The sequence below is a fragment of the Euprymna scolopes genome, chromosome 8 (assembly GCF_053919585.1).
Source record: "Euprymna scolopes isolate OS-2025 chromosome 8, ASM5391958v1, whole genome shotgun sequence".
NCBI lineage: Eukaryota > Metazoa > Mollusca > Cephalopoda > Sepiida > Sepiolidae > Euprymna > Euprymna scolopes.
The window spans coordinates 95239835-95253510 of record NC_136489.1 but is presented as its reverse complement, the minus strand read 5'-3'; positions in this window follow the sequence as shown (position 1 = coordinate 95253510).

Sequence of the window (13676 nt, the reverse complement as noted above, 5' to 3'; positions counted from 1 at the left end):
ACGGTCCTTTAATGACATACACTGCATTATTCGATCTTCTCTTGGCAAAATTTTGTGGGGTCTGCCGGTTTTAAAAGCACTAACTATTTTGCCAGTATCATTGTAGAATTTAACAACCTTGCCTACAACACTCTTGGAATGTTTCACTTTCTTTGAAATCTCTCTACTGGTGTGCTTTTCCTTGTGTAGCTTCACAATAGCTTGTCTCACAGAGTAATCAAGTTTTTGCCATTCTGCCATGGTGCCAGTTGATGCAACGTTTACAAATGACTAAGTAAGACTTATTCTTTAGAGGAAATCAAATAAATTTGAATATAGCATACTGTTTACATTGTTTTTCTCAATTTTGTCCCTTACTTTTGGACGTCCTTATTTTGAAAATAAATAAATAATTGTTATTATTCTTTTTCTATCCTTTGCAAATGATTCAAATTTTAGTATGTTATTATGGATGATAACGACTACTTGTTGTCAAAATTTCAGCTTTTCAGTTATTATTTTGACAAATATTAGATTTTTAAATTTTGTCCCTTAGATTTGGACGCTACTGTGTGCATATATATATATATATATATATATATATATATATATATATAAACTACTTAATTTACTCACATAAAATTAATATATGAAAGTATGGATTTATGCGTAAACTTTAAGTATTTACTTCAAAAGTGCTCAATAGATAGGTAGAGCTAGTTAGTAAGTTATAAAATGTATATGGCGATTAAGCTACACTGAATATTCCGTGTTTCATCCACTCTAGGATTCTTCAGTGTAGCTTAATCGCCATATACATTTTGTAACTTATGAACCAAATAGGGATGATATGAAGGAGGATAAAATAAAAATGAGTATTAAAAATATTGAGAAGAACACAACTACATTAGGTGATTGGTTTGGGTAACTACGTAAAAATAAAAATAAAAAAGAGAGTTTGAATTAAAATGGATAAGGCTAGAAAGTATAAACCGAGTAAATCAAAAAGGTGCAATCTGTGCTTACTTGAAGTAAGCCATATAGTGAATTCTGAAAAGAAAATCTTAAACAAAAGGTTAGATGCTGTATAAAGCTGTCATCATAGAAATAAATTCCTCTTATCATGCCTAAAACCTGATTAAATAAATTTAGAAAGGAAACATTACAGAATATATTGAGGGTGAAATGTAAGCGTGTAAAGAGAATTCTTAAATTTAATAATGAGATTTTAAAATGTTGCAAAAAATAAATAAATTAGAAGATCTTCAACTTAGCATATAGGAAATAAAATAATTATAATCTAAATAGAAGAAATAGAAATAGGTTTGGTACTGATAATCATTATGAATCATAAAATTACACCTGAGTAATTTTAACAGCATAAGAATGAAAAAAAAATCTAACATTAAATAAATGCAAGATACTGAGACAAGCAGGCTAAGATGGAGTAAAATAAATTTAATCAAAATATAGAGTTTAAAATAAATGAGAAATGAGACTGTGATTGGCATAAAGAAGTTAATGTTAGAATTATAAGTTTAAAGTTAAACGAGGGTGATTAATAAATATTAAAATCAAAATATTAAAATATGAATGCCTAGAAAACTTAGAGAAATTGGTAAATTGATAAAAATTTCATAAACATGGTTATCTCCCTTACAACGTGCAGATTTTAAGTATGTTATTGAAGAGGAAAATAAAACAAATTAAAATAGAATACTTATATGTGGATAACAATTAAAAAGATAAATTTACATTAATGACATAAGTATGAAATTAAGATAAATTTTAATTAATAATTTTTAAAACCAAACTTATAATTACATTTCCTTCTTAAGAAATGAAATATCAAGCAAAATCAATTATGAGATCATAGATGTAAACAAAACTGATACGAAACTATCATAGATCGAAGAGGATATAGTTGGGACATATAAAAATAAACTAGAATTTGAGGGTGTTGTTTAATATTTAGAGAATAAAACAATTAAATAAATAATTTGAAGAAGAAAAATAATTACTTAGATAAAACACACAGAGGTTTAATGTAATGTTAAGATAAGTATTGATTGAAATATAATTTAAAAAGTAAAAATATGAACATGGGGCGATTTATAAATTCCATGGCTAACAGAAAAAAAATTAAACAAAAAAAACATAGAAGAGTGGATGGAGGTAGGTTCAACTGCTTGCTCTCTTAAATAGAGATTAGAAGTATGCTTATATATGTATAAATAGTGTATTTCACCGTCTGAAGAGTGGCTATTTTGGAATATTTTTGAATGACATAATGTTTGAAATTGTCCGAATGGTCACGAAATAATTGTAATGAATATCAAAATACAGAATATGATGCTATTATTTTTTTTATTTTTATTGTCTTTTTTTTGTGAAAATATTATTTGCATGCTCGATTATAAAACTGATAATCATGAAGCTTAATGATTGACTCAATTAATTTTTACTTTAATTTTTATTGGTATATGAACATTATCGAATCTTAGTATATTAACATTTTTGGTTAAAAAATATCACTAAGCTATATATATATATATATATATATATATATATATATATATATATATATATATATATATATATATATATATATTACCGTTATTGGATTTTTTTACCCTTCACCAGACTATCCATTCAAGTGAAATCACCTTTTTCTTCACCATATTCCCTCTCCTTCACTATTTATTACCAAGTAAGATCTAAGATTTACTTGTAGCTTTGTTGCAGGACCGTTCATCCAGAGACAATCAACTCAACAACTTTATGAAGGTAGACGCAGGCAGGAAAACGGTGAATAGGCAAAGAAAAATGACAGACACAGGATGTTCGTTTAAAGGACGAAAGATCGCCTTTTTATTCGTCAGAAAATAAATATGGTCTGAACGAAAGTTGTTCTCAGGAACTGGTCTGCTGGACATTGGAGTGGTCTGGGGATGTTGATCAGGTCTGGAGTAGTCAGCTGACTGTACAGGTAGTCTGGATCAGGAATCAGGGACGAGAACCTAGATGTTAGGGTGGTCTAGAGTCCTTGTCCTGGTTTGGATTGATCTGGATGTCAGGAACTAGAGACTAGATGTTAGGATGGTCTAGAGTCTTGACCTGGTCTGGATCAGACAGGAACCGGGGGCCTAGACACTGGAGTGATCTAGGAATGACGTCCGGGACTGGAACAGGGAGGCAGCAGACTGCAAAGCAGAACCGAGCTGCACCGGGGGAAGGCTGGGTGTTGCAAGCAGGAGTCACAGGAGGCTGCAGACAGGAGTTGCAGGAGGCTGCAGGCAGGAGTCGCAGGAGGCTGCAGGCAGGAGTTGCAGGAAGATGAGGGCTGCAGGCAAGAGATGTAGGAAGTTGAAGGCTGCAGGCAGGAGATGCAGGAGGCTGCAGGCAGGAGTTGCAGGAAGATGAGGGCTGCAGGCAAGAGATGTAGGAAGTTGAAGGCTGCAGGCAGGAGTCACAGGAGGCTGCAGGCAGGAGTTGCAGAAAGATGAAGGCTGCAGGCAAGAGATGTAGGAAGTTGAAGGGTGCAGGCAGGAGATGCAGGAAGTTGAGGCTGCAGGATCGCTGGAAGTTGCAGGAGGCGGCAGACAGTAAAACAAAGAGGAGAGTCTTTCGTAGGAATCTAGCCCTGAAAAGGGCTCTTTGGATTACTGCTGTAGCTGTGCTGCAATCAGGAAGGCTAACAGAGTAAACAACGGCGAAGGTCTTTCGTAGGAACCTAGTCCTGAAAAGGGCTCTTTGAATTACTGCTGCTGCAGCTGCTGGTGCTGGAGCTGGAGCTGCTGCTGCATGAGATCCTTCGGCAGTGTTTAGATCTCTCAATTTGCCCCTAGCTGGATTTAAATTTTTGGCCGAGAAGCGCTTTCTTTATGGCAATAGAGTCCAACTAGTGACGTCGCTTTCAGGAAATGAATAAATGAAGGTCATTAATTCCAGACGAAATTTTTACAATCAAACTTAGTTTAGAAGTTTGATAATTGTATTTGAATTAATTTCGTCTAAAACAAAAGGACAATCATTTAGATTTTAATCATAAAAAATTAAGTTTTATGTATATTTCGTTTAGCAAAACAAATAAAACGGGAATGCTGAAGAAGAGGGACATAAGTAGGTCAACTTGCCTAGCTTTTGGTTTGTTGTTAAGCGGATTTATTCATCCTCTCTTCTCTTTTTTCTCTCTCTCTCTCATGCTGGAATGTCGCATGTCTGTTTTGTTGTATGAAACAGTGGAGTGAGGGGAAAAGGGAACATAGTTTTTCTTGCCTCACGACAGTTTCATCAAATACTTTTGCAAGCAAAATCCGATCCCACATTTTTCGAAATCCTACCGTCTGATAAGAAGGAAAGTATTTCCTCAAAACTCCGCAGATTAAGGACTATCCACTTATTTTGTGCTTGCTTTTAAAAATTAAATATGTTTTTAACTCTTTTTCAAAGTGTTTTTAACACGTTTTATTAACTACTTTTTCTTATATATATATATATATATATATATATATATATATATATATATATATATATAGAGAGAGAGAGAGAGTATATATATATATATGTATATAATCTTTTTTTGTGTGTATTGGCATTCATATTAAAAACAATTTTTCCATTTATTTAAATATAAGTATGATTTCGAAAAAGTCACTGAAGAGTTTTGAACTTTTTTTTTTTTTGATGATATTTTTCTCTAATTTAAACACAATCTGACTAAGGTATTGGGAAATTAAAAAAAAACAAAAAACAATTACAAAATTAAAACAATTATTATTTATGAAAAGTAATGTCTTTTAAAATGGCGCCCATTTCCTCTTTCGCATATTTGTGCTCTTTCCAAAACATTATTCATGACAGATTGCAGAATCTGTGGATTGCAATTTAACTCTCTTATTTCATTCCGCAAGCTGGCAGACCTTGAAACGTCAAGCCCCAAACCCTGCAAGAATTGAAGGAAAATATCAGGAACGAACCATTACTATCATTCCTACATACATTAGTGAAGAGATTAAGAGACAAGGAAGAAAAGGAAACGATGCAGGAAGGAAAGAAGAAAAGAAAAAAGATAGAAAGAAAGAAAGGAAAGGGGAAGAATTGATGGAAAGGAGAAACCATAAATAATTTATTGGTGGTAATTCTAAGGCATGTTTTCTCCTTCCAATCTGTCCTCATCCCTGTCAAATTCTCCCACCCTTACTCCTATCTCTCATCGTAGCTTTTTTACTTATTTACTACGTGAAGCTTTGAAAGTTGTATAGCAATAATAATAATAATAATAATAATAATAATAATAATAATAATAATAATAATAATAAAATCTCAAAATGTACATAATTAATTTATCTCCATGCTTAGATATAATCATCTACTCTAATTGTGATAATGATAATTAAAAATAGAAGGTAATGGGGGATAAACATGTTGGTGACTGTGTTATTTATAATAATTAAAAGTAATTTTGAATGATAATGATATTGATTAATAATGATAACAATAGTGGAAAGAAAGTGTTTAAAGTAAAATTCAGAAATTAAAGTGTAAAGAATAATGGATTTCAAAAAATAGAAGATAAGGTGTGAACAATAAAAGATAAAATAAGTCAAGATATAAAATAAGTCTACATATTTGATCTGAAAGTATCCTTGTATACATATATATGTACATATATATACACATACATATGTACATGCACACATGTTTCATTCATTTGGAGTAGATTCAAATATAAATATTTCAGAGTTAATCTTTAAGGTTATGTTATATAATAGTACATATTCTTTACTGTTTAAATTTATAATGCACTTGGTGGTTGTGAGGGGTTGAAACTAGTCAGTGCTTAAAGTTGCCGATTTAAAAGTTATAGCTAAGAGTGCTTTAATATCGTAGAGAAAACTATTGATTTCAATTAGAACAAAAGATTAAAATTAAAGTTTAAGTTTATGCTGATTATCAATTCCGTTTTGTTTGTTTGTGTTTAATCCTATTAAAAGTGATAGCATTTCTATAGCATAAGAGTTGAAGCAAGGGCATCAACATAACACATACAGATAATCTTGATTTTGTTAAATATTTCTATTAAGAGTAAACATCATTAAAAAAAGGTTTGAAGGAGACTTGATATGGGATATAACATACATACCAAGTACTAAAATTTCAGAGGATGAATTAAGGAAAATGGATAAATATTTGGAGTATGTAGACAAATTGCTTGGAAGTAATGGGTATAATCATATGAAATGATTTTTCGGAGTGGTGCTGACACACATGGTGTAGTAATGAAATTAGCCAATATTTAATTTTGTGAAGATTTAAGTGAAAAGGTGCATTTTTGTGAGATCTTAGTATGTGTAGTCTTAGAGGTGTGTTTGGTAGGGACCTAAGAGGGAGGAGTATGTAAGTGATTAAGGAGGTGTAATTTGTAATGCCTACACTTTATTGATGGTTCTTGTTTTTTATTTACGAAATTATCCTTATCTTTAAATTTAATGATAAAGAGTTTTTCACTTAAGCAAAGGAAACAAGGGGCGTTAAGTGATTGAAAAATTCTGGGTTTTTTTTGTTGTTTTTTTTCAGGATTTCCCAGTTAACAATTGGCCAGTGCATCTTTGCTTGAAAGTATTGCTAATTTGACCTATGTAGAATTTGTTAGTTGCAGGGTTCTCCTTTGCACTAATATTAGCTAGGTATATAACAGAGGTTGCCAGACAGTTCTGTTTGAGGGGACAATTAGATTTATCTATACAACTACAAGTTTTTATTTATTTATTTTTTTGGTTACATTTTGTTTTATCATTTAAAATTTTATTGCTACAGTTTTTTAATTATTTTTTCCAAGTTATATCTGCAACTGTAGCTTATATTAAGAGTGTTTTTATTAAATATTTTGTGGAAGATATTGTTGGAGGGGAAGTGAAGTTTAATAAGATTTAAGAAATTTTTTCCTAGGTTCATTTTAACCATTTGATTGACGGGGCGGGGAGCAAATGATTTTCCTTTTATGGGTTTTTTAAGATAAAACGTTACCTATACAAAGACAAAGAAAAACAACAAGAAAAAATATGAGAAAAAGAGTTGGTGGATAGAAACAAACAAACAATTTTATTAAGAAAAGAAAAAAAGACTTAGAGCCAAAAGAAAAGTTCACCAGCTGTCTGCTGCTAAGATTTTGCTCTCAGCTACAAAGAAAGTTCTTTGTGTGGTAACAATTACAAAAGATAAAAAGATAGACAGGTTGAGAAGGCTTTCTTTTACTTACTGCCATGATATAAGATTTCCACAGTGCAGGTATTCTTTTTTAGAAAGGTCGAAATACTTTAGAAAAGTCGAAAAGAGTTTGCTCCTTCTGGTTGCAATTTAAGCGGACATTTGGTAATATTGTTCATCACTCATGTAGATCAGTTGAAATATCTGCAGACAAGGTTAACTTATCTGAAAATAATCTTCTGAGAGTGTTCTTTTATAAAAAGGTATTTATTTCCTCATTTTCCTAAAGGAATAACTTGAAAAAAAAATACACATAGTTCTTCGTATAATAAGGTTCTCTGGTAAGGCAAGGAGTCTAGTAAAAATCTTTCCAAGTTCCTTCTCTGAGTCTGGTCAGAATAAAAATATTCTTTTCATTTGACTTTGAAAAACTGAAACTTGAGACATGTCCATTTTTTTCAAGCCTTGGAAGAAATATCGCTACTTCTGCAGTTTAAAGCCAGTTTTTCCGTGACTTTCACTCGGCAATGCCGGTGAGTGATGAAAACCACAGGATTATACCGAGTGAGCTAAAAGAGACGCAACCGAGCAGACGGTTGGGGGGGGGGGAAGAAAGGAAAGAAAAGAGTTTAAAAGGAAAAGAAAAGAAAAGGCAGAGTATCATTTCACTTCTTCAAGCAACAAGTCTTGTGACAAGGAAGGAAAATGAATACTTCCAGTATAAACACCCCAACCTCTCCATATCAAGAATGGCTTTTGGAATAAACACTCTCAACCTCCTCATATTAAGAACAGTTTTCAGAATAAAAACCCCTAACGTCGAAAGCCATTCTTAACATGGGGGGGGGTTATACTATGCTGGGTTAGGTCATGAAAAAATACCAAAATAACTTTCCATACACAAACAAAACAAAAAATATATTTGTTCACTAATTGAAAGAAACAAAACTTTTATTATCCTCCCCTTAAAAAAACACAGTTGCTATAAAATAAATAAAATAGTAAAATTTATGAAATTATTATGGTAAGTTATTTGTTTTATTTTCTTTCTTTTTTGTTTGTTTTTTTATTGATTTCTGTTCGTACGGTATAATCCGACGGTTTCCATCGTCCACCAGTCATTGCCGAGCAAGATTCACAAAAAAACGGGCTTTAGACTGCAGAAGTACCAAATTATCTAGTTATAGTGATCGACACTTCCATTGCCCATTGCATATCCAATCTTTCCTAGTGAAAATATTTCCCACATGCGTCTTGCAGACTTGTAGTTCTCCAACATATTTAACTGCCCAAGTCCTCAACAGATTTTTCGCAGCAGGATGTGAATTCGTCAGGTTACTTAGACGAAATCACTTCAACATTATAAACTTCGCCAGGTAACTTAAATGAGTTCACTTCAACATTTTAACATACTGTTTAGACAGGGAGAAGATTGTACGTCAATAGATTTCAAGTGTCAAGCTTCAACTGCTAACCTTAGCTTGAATTTTATCACAATATGCGGGAATGCGCAGTTCAACTAATCAACGGGCAAAATTTAGTCGCATGACTATTAAAAGTAAATACGATAACTCCTATCATAGACCCTTCTATGATTACCCCCTTTTACGTTGTAATCCCATAATCTTTTTTTCACTTCCTCTTCCTGTCTCAATAAATATACTTCTCTTTTATACCCGTCACACACGTGTTCGTATCCTCTTTCAAATCTTCTTTCCAGTCCCTTTTCTTTCCACTGAAATGCAACTCGCAACAATGACCAACAACATTAGCAGCAGTGAAGCAGACTTAAGAGAAAGGAAGAAGAGAAAGAAAGAAGAAATATATCCACCTCCTAAATTTCTACAAAACTTAACATTCATATTAGCAGGAATTTTTTTTTTTTTTAAGTTTATCTAATGACTTTTAACGTGGGGGATCACTTTTAAATTATAACGTTCTATTAATTTTCTCTTTTACACCACAAAAATTGCTTAATAACGAGAGTTTTGTTGATTGACCGAAAGGTGGGGGTATCAATTTCATAGAACATTCTCGAGGATCCCCCATGTGAAAAAGATCATTAAATAAACTTAAAAAAAAAAACAACTTTTTCCCCTGCTAATATGAAAGTTAAGTCTGTTATCGACGATAATCGGCAGAAAAAGTAAGAAAACGTGAAAAGGAATTAATTTTACGGCAGGGGTGGGGTGGGGAGCTCGTTCGTTCACATCCGCCAGATTTTCTAGTGTTACATTGTTATTGTGTTACAAAATTCAAATTTTAAAGAAAAAGGTCACTTGTAAAATTTAATTTGCAAAAAAAAAAAAAAAAAAAAAACCTCTCGGCTGGATGTTGTGACTGACTAAATTCGTTTTGTTTTTATTTCAATAATAAAGAAATAAACTGGTTTATTATCTGGGTTGAAAAAAGGCCCAGTCTTTAACAACATTTTTTGCACTAACGAACTATCGCCCGCGCCCGTGTAAGAAGGAATATTTATTAAAATTTGGGAGTTTTCTTTAGCAAATATCTTTTTAGATAGATATTTGCCAAAAAATAACCTTTCGAAACTTTTGAGTAAATTCGTTTTATTGTTTACTAGCCTGGGTGCCCGGCGTTGCCCGGGTGTTTGGAGGGGGTGTGTTGAGCAAAAAAAAAAAATAAAAATAAATAAATAAATAAAATAGTGATAGTAGGCAGGCAGGCACGCTCAAGCTTTTACTAAGAAGGAGGAAAAGAACATAAAAAAAAGTGACATCTTTGCTGGTGCGTCCATCGCCAAACCGGAAGTGACGAAGGTTTAAATTAAAGCTAATAAAGCGAAAAGAGGGGATGACTTTCAAAAATATCGGCGAAAAAAGCGACCACTCCTTGCAGAAAAGTGCTCAGTTGAGGGTGAAGGAATTAATGTTTTTCGCCAATTTTTTGATATCTGTCGTCGGAAGGGTCGAATTTTAAAATGATACCGATCTTGTGAAAATCCGTTGCCTCTGTTGAAAGTTTTAGGCAGACATACAAACATACATACATTTAAATAGACAGGTGAGATTTATATTATAGACTAGCCTGGGTGCCCAGCGTTGCCCGAGTCTTTGGAGGTGTGTGTTGAGCAACAAAAAAAAAAATAAAAGTGGTAGTAGGCACGCAGGCATGAACCTGTGAATGTGAAGAGACGTATTAAAAAAAAATGGTAGTTGTGTGGGGAGGGAGTCAAAACAATAGTAAGCGACCAGGGTGAAGAGAGGTATCAAAAAAAAAAAATGGTAATAGGCAGATTGGCTCGAACCTGTGACATGAAGTCAGAAAAGAAAGAAAGAAAATCTGACGTCTTAGCTGATGTCTCCATGGCGCGCAGGAAGTCTAAAGCGTTGAAATTAACTGAAGTCAATCCAACGATGACGATGACTTACTAAAATGCTTACAAAAAAAAAAAAAAAAAAAAAAAAATCGACCCCTCCTTGTACAAAACGGCTGAGTTTAGGATGAAGGAATGAATGTTTTTGGCCAATTTTTCAATATTTGTCATCCGAGATATCGAGCTTCAAAATGATACCGATCTTGTCCGGATCCGTCTCCTCTGTCGAAAGTTTTAGCGAGACATTCACATATACATACATACATACATCCATTTAAACAGACAGATGGGATTTATATGATAGACTAGTGGGGGTACCCGGTTTTGCCCGGGTGTTTGTAGGTGTGTTTTGAGCAAAAATAAAAAAAATGGTAGTAGGCAAGCAGGCTGGAACCCGCAACACGAAAGCAGAAAACAAAGTGAAAGTAAACTTGACATCATACCTCTACGCCATGACGTGATCGGAAGTGTAAAGCGTTCAAACTTAACATAGTCAATCAAAAGGATGACTTGCAGAAATGAAATGGCATTGCTTTTAAACCTCTCACGAAGGTCGTTTTTAATGTGGGTAAAAGTAGCTGGGCCAAAAAAGGGGACACTCTGGCAGTATCCAAATAATTGTAATTGTCTCAGTATGAAGGGTTTCCCCTACATTGACCAAGGATCAATTACATAACAGATACTACCCGGATGGGAGGTTTTGTTTGCATTTGATTAGTTCCGCTTTATTTATACGAAAAAGACAAACAAACAACGAGGGAATTTTTTAAAACTCGATCAAAAAAAAAAAGATAGAGATGATGTCCGTTTGCGAATCTAAAGTATTACTATCTAGGATGTTTAAGAAAACATCTGGAATCTAACCGACGCAAGAACCTCCAGTCAAAAAGCCTTTCGTGGACATATACAAACGTGCGCGCTCATTTTGCCTTTTCTATATTAGATTACAAGATTGTTTTACGATATCTTATGCTAACGGACCTAGTCGATCGCCTGTGTCGAAGTTGTTTTAATCAGCAGCAGCAGCAGCAATTCATCATTATCATCAACCATTACACCCAGTGCTGTGTTGGGCAGCAACAAATCCTCTCCACCTCCGTCTATTCTGAGCCAGCCTAGCCAGTGAACCCCAAGAATACTGCATAGCTTTCCTCTCCCTTTCCACCATTCTTCTCCAAGTTGCTCTCGGCCTTCCTCTCTTCCTTTTGCCATCTGGGATCCAGTGCAATGCTGTTCTTGTGATTGATTATGGGGTTTTCCAGAGAACATGCCCAATCCACCTCTATCGCGGTTTTCTGACGATTAGGCCCATATCTTCTTGATGGCATCTATTTAGTAGGTTTTCATTGGAGATCTTCTCTTAGGCTAGAATATCCTCAGTATTCGTCGAAGGCAGAGGATGTGGAAGTTGTCTTACGAGAAAGGATTGTTAGCCCTATGCTCAACCCCAAACCTGGAGGACCAGGAACACTTTGTCTGGTTTCTATCCGTCGACTTTCTGGCAAAGGTGGCCCTGCCAAGAGGTTTTGCTCCCGCTAGGGATCATTGAAATGCTATAGCTCCTTCACCACAACAAAGTGGTAATCCAAGAAGGAGAGCAACGGCAATTAGTTGTATACATTTAATAAAACCGTTGTTTATACATACAAGGGCCCAACAATATTTTTCAGACACCTTAGTCTTCGACTTTCCGAGTAACATAGAGTGGCGAAATTCCTTCAATAGAATAGCATAAACATATAAAGACGATATCTGTAGTAAAAATAGAAGAAAATAGATTAAGTAAGGAAAAATATTTAATTTTCATTTTTTACAAAACACATGTGACATTATTTTTCGGACATCGTTGAAAAACTATTAATAGTCTGTAATATCACCTTTCTTCTAAATAACTTTTATCAATCTCTCTTCATAATGATCAAACATATGCACAATAACATCTCTACATGTTTCTATTAGTTGTCTTTTGGCATCTAGTAATCGTTCCCATAGTTGAGCCTCTTTTATTATTTCAGGTCCATCATAGACAAGTTGCGCAAGCATTTCCCAAACATTTTCCATTAAATTTTGATTTGGGCTTTTTGCAGGCCATTCCAAATTAGTCATATTCACTTTAGCCATCCATTCTTTCATGAGTTTTGACACATGGATGCTGCAATTGTCTTGCTGTAGAACGAAATTATTCCCACATCTCTCTTCTTATCCTTGGTAGGGCTTCCTCGTCCAGCAACTGTTTGTAGCTTCAATCCTCTTGCCAAGTGATCTTTTCCGTCCTCTCTTCCTTTTCTGCTTGGAGTTTGTCATCAGCATGTATTCGATCGTTGATTTCGACAGCTTCAAATCCATGGCGATCCTTCTGATGCTGAAGCCATCTTCCCGCTTCTTCTGTGCCAAACAAACGACTTCTTTTGAATGCATTTTACCTCATTAAACTGTTTTGCCAATAGAATAGAACAGATAATTGATTCTAATGATGACAGCTCAGTGTACAAGCAGAAAAGTTGCATACAGAAACATATACATGAACATAGCTCTTAATAAAATAGGATTGTTTTTCATGTCTGAAAAATAGTGTCGCACAAGTTTTCGCAAAAATCACAAAAACTAAAATTATCAAAGCCAAACTAAAAAAATGATTACACTAGTAGTGGATTTTCACTCCTCAACTACATACTTACTTTGGCACTAGTATCTAGCTTGAAGTACTTCTTTCAAAGTGTCTGAAAAATATCATCAGGCCCCTGTATAACAAAATAGGTTATAACACAGAAGAGATGTTGCGAGTTTGTCTCTGATGTATCGTTATTTTCATGGAAAGTGTTCGAATGAGCTTCAATCTATGGTCCCCCCCTCGCCAAACTTTCACAAGAAACACTCGTCTAGCTGTAAACACTATCAATAATTCCCCCCACTCTTTATCTGTGCCTAAACCTAAACGTAGATTCCATGAACAAAGCTTTTTTCTTAGAACTGCACGCCTGTGGAATTGTCTTCCGTTTTCCTGCTTTCCGGCTGACTACAATATGGTTGTCTTCAAGTCTAACGTAAATAAGTTCTTGATGAGCCGTTCCATATAAGTTATCAACTTTACCAAATTTTCATTACTAATGATTACTATAATGTCCAATTTCTACTGTACACTCTTTAACCC